The sequence below is a fragment of the Acinonyx jubatus genome, chromosome X (genome assembly GCF_027475565.1).
Source record: "Acinonyx jubatus isolate Ajub_Pintada_27869175 chromosome X, VMU_Ajub_asm_v1.0, whole genome shotgun sequence".
Classification (NCBI taxonomy): Eukaryota; Metazoa; Chordata; class Mammalia; order Carnivora; family Felidae; genus Acinonyx; species Acinonyx jubatus.
Window position 1 is genome coordinate 100560309 of NC_069389.1, and position 10901 is coordinate 100571209.

General features: G+C 38.5%; 1 pseudogene; it reads left to right on the plus strand.

Annotated features, from left to right (window-relative positions):
• Nucleotides 1-422: 422 nt before the first annotated feature.
• Nucleotides 423-967, plus strand: LOC106984854 (60S ribosomal protein L35a-like; annotated as a pseudogene).
• The last annotated feature ends 9934 nt before the right edge of the window (nt 968-10901 follow it).

Consider the following 10901-nt stretch of genomic DNA (forward strand, 5'->3'; position numbering starts at 1 on the left):
ACTCTTTGAATGGAAGAAAGAAAACAAAAAAAGACCAAAGCAACAAACACTACAAGGGACTAGAGAACATCACCAGAAACACCAACTCTACAAGTAACTCAATGGCACTAAATTCATATCTTTCAATAATCACTCTGAATGTAAATGGACTAAGTGCTCCAATCAAAAGACATAGGATATCAGAATGGATGAAAAAAAGAAAGAAATAAAATCCATCTCTATGCTGCCTACAAAAGACTCATTTTAGACCTAAAGATACCTGCAGATTGAAAGTGAGGGGATGGAAAACCATCTTTCATTATAATGGAGGTAAGAAGAAAGCTGGAGTAGCCATACTTAGACAAACTAGATTTTAAAACAAAGACTATAACAAGAGATGAAGAAGGCATTATATTATAATTAAGGGGTCTATCCATCAAGAAGATCTAATGATTGTAAATATTTATGCCCCCAACTTGGTACACCAAAATATATAAATCGATTAATAACAAACATAAACTCATTGATAATAATACAATAATAGTAGGGAATTTGGGCCTTTCTCTTTCTGCCATCTTGGAACCTTTGGAGGCCTTCTGGGAACAGGACTCCTGAAATGACAAATATGTCTGGAAGGCTGTGATACAAAGCCATTTTTGCTGGCTATAAACGGGGTCTCTGGAACCAGAGGGAGCACACAGCTCTTCTTAAAATTGAAGGTATTTATGAAACTGAATTCCATCTAGGCAAGAGATGTACTTATGTGTACAAAGCAAAGAACAACACAGTAACTCCTGGTGGCAAACTGAATAAAACCAGAGTAATCTGGGGAAAAGTAACTCGTGCTCATGGAAACAGTGGCATTGTTCATGCAAAATTCCAAAGCAATTTTCCTGCTAAAGCCATTGGCAACAGAATCTGTGTGATGCTGTATCCCTCAAGGATTTAAACTAACTGAAAAGTAAATAAATAACGGTGTGGATTTGTTCTCTTGAGAAAAAATAGTGGGGAATTTTAACACCCCACTTACAGCAATGGAAGATTAGGGCAGACATAAACAATATAGAAACAACAAAAACAACAAAAACCCAGTAGAACAGATCGATGAAACTAAGAGATAGTTTTTGGAAAGAATAAACAAAATTGATGAAGGCTTAGCCAAGCTTATTAAAAAGAAAAGACAAAGGACCCAATTAGATAAAATCATAAATGAAAGAGGACAGATCATAACTAACAACATAGAAATACAAACAATTACATAAGAATACTATGAAAAATTAAATGCCAGCAAACTGGATAATCTGGAAGAGATGGACAAATTCCTACAAACTTACAAATTTCCAAAACTGAAACAGGAATAAAAAGAAAATTTGAACAGGCCCATAACCAGCAAAAATTGAATCAATAATAAAATTCTCCCAAGAAACAAGAGTCCTGGGCCAAATGGCTTCCTAGGGGAATTCTACAAGACATTTAAAGTAGAGTTGACACCTATTCTTCTCAAACTTTTCAAAAAAATAGAAATATAAGAAAAACTTCCAAACTCATTCTAGAAATCCAGGATTACCTTGATTCCAAAACTGAACAAAGACACCTCTAAAAAGGAGAATTACAGGCCAATATCTCTGATGAACATGTTTGCAAAAATTCTCAACAAGATACTAGCAAATAGAATTCAACAGTACATTAAAAGAATTATTCACCATGATCAAGTGGGAATTATTCCTGGGCTGCAGGGCTGATCCTAACTAAAAAGGTAAAAGGTCTGTACTCTGAAAACTATAGAACACTTATGAAAGAAATTAAAGAGGACACAAAGAAATGGAAAAGCATTCCATGCTCATGCATTGGAAGAGCAAACCTTGGTAAAATGTCTATACTATCCAAAGCAATCTAGACATTTAATGCAATACATATCAAAATACCAACAGCATTCTTCACAGAGCTAGAACAAACAATCCCAAAATTTGTATGGAACCATAAAAGACCCTGAATAGTCAAAGTAATCCTGAAAAACAGAAAACTTGAGGCATCACAATTCCAAATTTTAAGCTATACTACAAAGTTGTAGTCATCAAGACAGTATGGGGGTGGGGGTGCCTGGGTGGCTCAGTCAGTTAAGCATCCAACTTCAGCTCAGGTCATGATCTTGCAATCCATAAGTTCATGTTCTGTGTCGGGCTCTGTGCTGACAGCTCGGAGCCTGAAGCCTGCTTCGATTCTCTCTCTCTCTCTTTCAAAAATAAATAAACATCAAAATTTTTTAAAACAAAATGCAGTATGATACTGGCACAAATACTGACACATAGATCAATGGAACAGAATAGAAATGGACCCACAACTATATGGTCAACTGATGTTTGACAAAGCAGGAAAAAAAATATCCAATAGAAAAACGGTCTCTTCAGGAAATGGTGTTGGGAAAATGACGGCAACATGCAGAAGAATAAACCTGGACCACTTTCTTACACCACACACAAAAGTAATTTCAAAATGGATGAAAGACCTAAATGTGAAACAGGAAACTATCAAAATTCTAGAGGGGAATGCAGGCAGCAACCTCTGTGACCTCAGTCACAGCAACTTCTTATTAGTCATGTCACTTAATGCAAGGAAAACAAAAGCAAGCATAGACTATTGGGACTTCATCAAGATAAAAAGCTTCTGCACAGCAAAGGAAACAACAAAACTAAAAGGCAGCTAACGGAATGGGAGAAGATAAATGACATATCTGATAAAGGGTTACTATCCAAAATCTATAAACAACTTATCAAACTCAGCACACACACGCACAAAAATCCAGTAAAGAAATGGACAGAAGACATAAATAGACACTTTCCCAAAGAAGACATCCAGATGGCTAACAGATATATGAAAAGATACTCAACATCACTCATCATCAGGCAGATACAAATCAAAACCACAATGATATTCCATCTCACACCTAAATTCCTAAAATTAACAACACTAGATACAAAGGTTGTTTATGAGAATACCAAAAAAGGAGAACACTCTTGCACTTTTGATCAGAATTAAAACTGGTGTAGCTACTCTGGAGAATAGTATATAGGTTCCTCAAAAAGTTAAAAATAGAACTACCCTATGATCCAGCAATTGTGCTATTAGGTATTTCCCCAAAGGTTACAACAATACAGATATGAAGGGGTATATGCACCCCAATGTTTATAGCAGCATTATCAACAATAGTCAAACTATGAAGAGAGCTCTGATATCCATTGACTGATAAACGGAAAAAGAAGATGTGAAGATGTAGTATAGACATATATATTATATTAAACATAATGGGATATTACTCAAACATCAAAAAGAATGAAATCTTGGCATCTGCAATGTCGTGGATGGAGCTAGAATGTATTATGCTAAGCCAAATAAGTCAATCAGAGAAAGACAAATACCATGTTATTTCACTCATGTGAAATTTAAGAAACAAAACTGATGGACATGTGGGAAGGGAGGGAAACAAACCATAAGAGACTCTTAATGATAGAGAACAATCTGAGAGTTGATTAAGGGAGATAGGTGGGAGATTAGCTAGATGCATGATAGATATTAAGGAGGGCACTTTTTGTAATGAACACTAAATGTTGTTTGTAAGTGATGAATCACTGAAATATACTCCTGTTGCCAATATTGCACTGTATGTTAACTAACTAAAATTTAATTTTAAAAAGTGAGACATTTTTTTGAGGGAGATAGAGTATTGATTAAAACTTTCTTTAACAAGACTTTTGTATTTTTAATCACTTTATAATGTAAATATTCATATTAATGTATATGAATATTACATAAAACTACAACATTTAATCTCTACAGAAAACCCTGTTTCTATGTTCTTTTTTTAAATATGAAATTTATTGTCAAATTGGTTTCCATTCAACACCGAGTGCTCATCCCAACAGGTGCCCTCCTCAATGCCCATCACCCTCTTTTCCCTCCCTCCCACCCCCCATCAACCCTCAGTTTATTCTCAGTTTTTAAGGTTCCCCTCCTTCCCTCTCTGTAACTTTTTTTTCCCCTTCCCCTCCCCCATGGTCTTCTGTTAACTTTCTCAGGATCCACATAAGAGTGAAAACATATGGTATCTGTCTTTCTCTGTATGACTTATTTCACTTAGCATAACAATCTTCAGTTCCATCCACATTGCTACAAAAGGCCAGATTTCATTCTTTAACATTGCCATGTAGTATTCCATTGTATATATAAACCACAACTTCTTTATCTATTCATCAGTTGATGGACATTTAGCTCTTTCCATAATTTGGCTATTGTTGAAAGTGCTGCTATAAACATTGGGGTACAAGTGCCCCTATGCATCAGCACTCCTGTATCCCTTGGGTAAATTCCTAGGAGTGCTATTGCAGGGTCATAGGGTAGATCTGCTTTAATTTTTTGAGGGACCTCCACACTGTTTTCCAGAGTGGCTGCACCAATTTGCATTCCCACCAACAGTGCAAGAGGGTTCCCGTTTCTCCACATCCTCTCCAGCATCTATAGTCTCCTGATTTATTTATTTTAGCCACTCTGACTGGCGTGAGGTGGTACCTCAGTGTGGTTTTGATTTGTATTTCCCTGATGAGGAGTGACATTTAGCATCTTTTCATGTGCCTGTTGGCCATCTGAATGTCTTCTTTTCTTTTTTTTTTTTTTAATTTTAACGTTTATTTATTTTTTTGAGGCAGAGAGAGACAGAGCATGAACAGGGGAGGATCAGAGAGAGAGGGAGGAACAGAATCTGAAACAGTCTCCAGGCTCTGAGCTGTCAGCACAGAGCCCGATGCGGCGCCTGAACTCACGGACTGTGAGATCATGACCTGAGCCAGAGTCGGACACTTAACCGACTGAGCCACCTAGGCACCCCTGAATGTCTTCTTTAGAGAAGTGTCTATTCATGTCTTCTGCCCATGTCTTCACTGGATTATTTATTTTTCGGGTGTGGAGTTTGGTGAGTTCTTTATAGATTTTGGATACTAGCCCGTTGTCCAATATGTCATTTGCAAATATCTTTTCCCATTTCGTCCGTTGCCTTTTAGTTTTGTGGATTTTTTCCTTTTCAGTGCAGAAGCTTTTTAGCTCCATGAGGTCCCAATAGTTCATTTTTGCTTTTAATTCCCTTGCCTGTGGATATGTGTCAAGTAAGAAATTGCTACGGCTGAGGTCAGAGAGGTTTTTTTCCTGCTTTCCCCTCTAGGGTTTTGATGATTTCCCATCTCACATTCAGGTCCTTTATCCATTTTGAGTTTATTTTTGTGAATGGTGTAAGAAAGTGGTCTAGATTCATTCTTCTGCATGTTGCTGTCCAGTTCTCTCAGCACCATCTGTTAAAGAGACTGTTTTTGTGTATACAAAACACAATTTCTTTATCCATTCATCAGTTGATGGACATTTAGACAAAATGGAATACTACTCAGCAATGAGAAAGATTGAAATATGGCCTGTTGTACCAACGTGGATGGAACTGGAGAGTGTTACACTAAGTGAAATAAGTCATACAGAGAAAGACAAATACCATATGTTTTCATTCTTATGTGGATCTTGAGAAACTTAACAGAAGACCATGGGGGAGGAGAAGGAAAAAAAAAGTTAGAGAGGCAGAGAGCCAAAGCATAAGAGACTCTTAAAAACTGAGAATAAACTGAGGGTTGATGGGGAGTGGGAGGGAGAGGAGAGTGGGTGATGGGCATTGAGGAGGGCACCTGTTGGGATCAGCACTGGGTGTTGTATGGAAACCAATTTGACAATAAATTTCATATTAAAAACATAAATAAAAAAATAAAATTAAGCAAATACTAAAAAAAAGATACTTTCTTTTTTTCATTGGATATTCTTTCCTGCTTTGTCAAAGATTAGTTGGCCATACTTTTGTGGGTCCAATTCTGGAGTCTCTATTCTATTCCATTGGTCTATGTGTCTGTTTTTGTGCCAATACCGTGCTGTCTTGATGATTACAGCTTTGTAGTAGAGGCTAAAGTCTGGGATTGTGATGCCTCCCATTTGGTCTTCTTCAAAATTACTTAGGCTATTCAGGGTCTTTTGTGGTTCCATACAAATTTTAGGATTGCTTGTTCTGGCTTCAAGAACAATGCTGGTGCAATTTTGTTTGGGATTGCATTGAATGTGTAGATTCCTTTGGGTAGTATTGACAGTTTAACAATATTTATTCTTACAATCCATGAGCATGGAATGTTTTTCCATTTCTTTGTATCTTCTTCAATTGCTTTCATAAGCTTTCTATGGTTTTCAACATACAAATCTTTTACATTTTTTTTGGTTTCTTCCTGGTATTTTAGGATTTTTGGTGCAAATGGGAATGGGTTCAGTTTATTTGTGTTCTGTTGCTTCATTATTAGTGTGTAAGAATGCAACTGATTTCTGTACATTGTATCCTGTGACTTTGCTGAACTCATGTATCTGTTGTACCAGACTTTTGGTGGAATCTATTGGGTTTTCCGGTATAGTATCATGTCATGTGCAAAAAGTGAAAGCTTGACTTCATCTTTGCCAATTTTGATGCCTTTGACATCCTTTTGTTGTCTGATTGCTGATGCTAGAACTTCCAACGCTATGTTAAACAACAGCGGTGAGAGTGGACATCAATGTCATGTTCCTGACCTCAGGGGGAAAACTCTCAGTTTTTCCCCATTGAAGATGATATTAGCTGTGGGCTTTTCATAAATGGCGTTTATGATGTTTAAGTATGTTCCTTCTATCCTGTCTTTCTCGAGGGTTTTTATTAAGAATGTTAGTGAATTTTGTCAAATGCCTTTTCTGTATCAATTGACAGGATCATATGGTTCTTATCTTTTCTTTTATTAATGTGATGTATCACATTGATTGATTTATGAATATTGAACCTGCCCTGCAGCCCAGGAATAAATCCCACTTGATCATGGTGAATCATTCTTTTTATATGCTGTTGAATTTGATTTGCTAATATCTTGTGGAGAATTTTTGCATCCATATTCATCAGGGATATTGGCCTGTAGTTCTCTTTTTTTGCTGGGTCTCTGGTTTTGAAATCAAAGTAATGCTGGTTTCATAGAATGAGTATGGAAGTTTTCCTTCCCTTTCTATTTTTTGGAACAGCTTGAGAAGGGTAGGTATTATCTCTGTTTTAAATGTCTGGGAGAATTCCCCAGGGAAGCTATCTGGTCCTGGACTCTTATTTGTTGGGAGATTTTTGATAACTGATTCAATTCCTTCTCTGGTTATGGGTCTGTTCAAGTTTTCTACTTCTTCCTATTTGAGTTTTGGAAGTATGTGGGTGTTTGGGAATTTGTCCATTTCTTGCAGGTGGTCCAGTTTGTTGGCATATAACTTTTCATAGTATTCCCTGATAATTGCTTGTATCTTTGAGGGATTGGTTGTAATAATTCCATTTTCATTCATGACTTTATCTATTTGGGTCATCTCCCTTTTCGTTTTGAGAAGCCTGGCTAGAGGTTTGTCAATTTTGTTTATTTTTTCAAAAAACCAACTCTTGGTTTCGTTGATCTGCTCTACAGTTTTTTTTTAGCTTCTATATTGTTTATTTCTGCTCTGATCTTTATTATTTCTCTTCTTCTGCTGGGTTTAGGCTGCCTTTGCTGTTCTGCTTCTATTTCCTTTAGGTGTGCTGTTAGATTTTGTATTTGGGATTTTTCTTGTTTCTTGAGATAGGCCTGGATTGCAATGTATTTTCCTGTCAGGACTGCCTTCACTGCATTCCAAAGCATTTGGATTGTTGTACTTTCATTTTCATTTGTTTCCATATATTATTTAATTTCTTCTCTAATTGCCTGGTTGACCCATTCATTCTTTAGTAGGGTGTTCTTTAACCTCCATGCTTTTGGAGGTTTTCCAGACTTTTTCTGTGTTGATTTCAAGTTTCATAGCCTGTGGTCTGAAAGTGCACATGGTAGGATCTCAATTCTGGTATACTTATGAAGGGCTGTTTTGTGACCCAGTATGTGATCTATCTTGGAAAATGTTCCATGTGCACTGAAAAGAAAGTATATTCCGTTGCTTAGGGATTCAGAGTTCTAACTATATCTGTCAAGCCCATCTGATCCAATGTATCATTCAGGGCCCTTGTTTCTTTATTGATCCTGTGTCTAGATGATCTATCCATTGTTGTAAGTAGAGTGTTAAAGTCCCCTGCAATTACCACGTTCTTATCAATAAGGTTGCTTATGTTTGTGATTAATTGTTTTACATATTTGGGGGCTCCCGTATTCAGCACATAGACATATAATTGTTATAATTGTTAGCTCTTCCTGATGGATAGACCCCATAATTATTATGTAATGCCCTTTCATCTCTTGTTACAACCTTTAATTTAAAGTCTAGTTTGTCCGATATAAGTATGGCTACTCTAGCTTTCTGTTGACTTCAGGGAGCATGGTGGATAGCTCTCCATCCCCCCACTTTCAATCTGAAGGTGTCCTCAGGTCTACAATGAGTCTCTTGTAGGCAGCAAATAGATGGGTCTTGTTTTTTTTTTATCCATTCTGATAACCTATGTCTTTCAGTTGGAGCATTTAGTCCATTTACATTCAGTGTTATTGTTGAAAGATATGGATTTAGAGTCATTGTGATATCTGTAGGTTTCATGCTTGTAGTGGTGTCTCTGGTACTTTGTGGTCCTTGGAACTTTTCACTCACAGAGTCCCCCATAGGTTCTCTTGTATGGCTGGTTTAGTGGTGATGAATTCCTTTAGTTTTTGTTTGTTTGGGAAAACCTTTATCTCTCCTTCTATTCTGAATGACAGACTTGCTGGAAAAAGGATTCTTGGCTGCATATTTTTTCTGTTCATCACATTGAAGATTTCCTGCCATTCCTTTCTGGCCTGCCGAGTTTCAGTAGATAGATCCGTCACTAGTCTTATCAGTCTCCCTTTATATGTTAGAGCCTGTTTATCCCTAACTGTTTTCAGTATTCTCTCTTTATCCTTGTATTTTGCCAGGTTCACTATGATATGTTGTGCAGAAGATACATTCAAGTTACATCTGAAGGGAGATGTCTGTGCCTCTTGGATTTCAATGCCTTTCTCCGTCCCCAGATCAGGGAAGTTCTCAGCTATGATTTGTTCAAGTACACCTTCAACCCCTTTCTCTCTCTCTTCAGCTCTTCTGGAATTTCTATTATATGGATGTTGTTCCGTTTGATTGAATCACTTGGTTCTCTAATTCTACCCTCATACTCCTGGATTTTGTTATCTCTTTTTCTCAGCTTCCCCTTTTTTCATAATTTTACCTTCTAATTCACCTATTCTCTCCTCTGCCTCTTCAATCTGTGCTATAGCCACCTCCATTTTATTTTGCACCTCATTTATAGCATTTTTTAGCTCCTCATGACTATTTGTTAGTCCCTTGATCTCTGTAGCAATAGATTCTCTGCTGTCCTCTATGATTTTTTCAATCCCAGCGATTAATTTTATGACCATTATTCTAAATTCATGGTCCGTTATGTTGCTTAAATCGTTTTTGATCAATTCATTAGCTGCCACTACTTCCTGGAGTTTCTCTTGAGGAGAATTCTTCCGTTTTGTCATTTTGGATAGTCCCTGGAGTGGTGTGGAACTGCGGGGCACTTCCCCTGTGCTGTCTGGAGTGTGGTGGGCGGGGCCACAGTCAGACCCAAGTCTGTCCCCAGCCACCACTGGGGCCACAGTTATACTGGTGTGTACCTTATCTTCCCCTCTCCCAGGGGCAGTACTTACTGTGGAGTGGTGTGGCCCCTCTCTGGGCTGCTTGTACACTGCCAGGCTTGTGGTGCTGCTTCAATGGGATCTGCCCAAGGGTGTATTAGCCAGGGTGGATCCGCAAGGAGCACAGTGGCAGGAGGTACAGGCTTAGCTAGCCTTGCCATGGGTGGTCCCCTGCGGAAGTGGCCCTGCAGCACTGAGAGGGAAGCAGGCCAGTCAGAGAGATGAATCCACAGAAGCACAGCTTGGGCGTTTGACGGTGCAAGCAAGTTCGGTGACTGGAACTGGTTCCCTTTGGAATTTCGGCTGGGGGATGGGAGAGGGAAATGGCGTTTGTCAGCGCCTTTGTTCCCCCGCCTTGCTCTTTCATTCCGGGATTCAACAACTCTCCCTCCCGGTGTTCTCTTGCCCTCCCTGTTCTCTGAGAGCAGAGCTGTTGAATTTTAAAAGTCCACATATTAAGTTCCACTGGCTGTCAGAACTCATGCAGTCCACCCCCTCCACTTTTTCAAGCCAGACTTCGGGGGATCTGCCTTGCCCAGTGGGCTGCCCTCCACTGCCTGGCTCCCGCCAGCCAGTCCGTGTAGCACGCACCGCCTCTCCACCCTTCCTTCCCTCTTGCATGGGCCTCCTGTCTATGCTTGGCTCCAGAGAGTCCGTTCTGCTAGTCTTCTGGAGGTTTTCTGGGGGTATTAAGCCAATGTGGGTGGAATCTAAGTGATTAGCAGTCCAAGGTGAGCCCAGTGTCCTCCTACGCCACCATCTTCCCGTTTCTAGTTTTTAGGTACTTTATAACCAATCTATATTCGTTAACTCAGTGAAATGCTCTTATTGACCACCCACTAAGTGTCAGACACTATGCTTGGTGCTAGGTATACAAGACAAAATGCCCATGATGCTTGTCCTCCTGGAGCTTGTAGAATTACTATATGCACATTAAAATTGAAAGAAAAGACAAATTATTGTTTACTGTAATTTTAAGGAAAACTTACATTAGAATTTTGTGAATAATTGGCCCTATGTTCTAAGCTTTATAGTTGGCTACATGCTTAACAACATTCTCTGAACACTTCATTGGGTTATCATATCTATTTTTAGCCAGTCTGTCTGTTTTCATAAACAGCCAACATGAATGTACAGATGTGGCTTTATAAATAAAGCCCTAAGGGTTTATATTTGTCATCTGTCATTCTCAATGTCAAGAAGGAACCATATAAA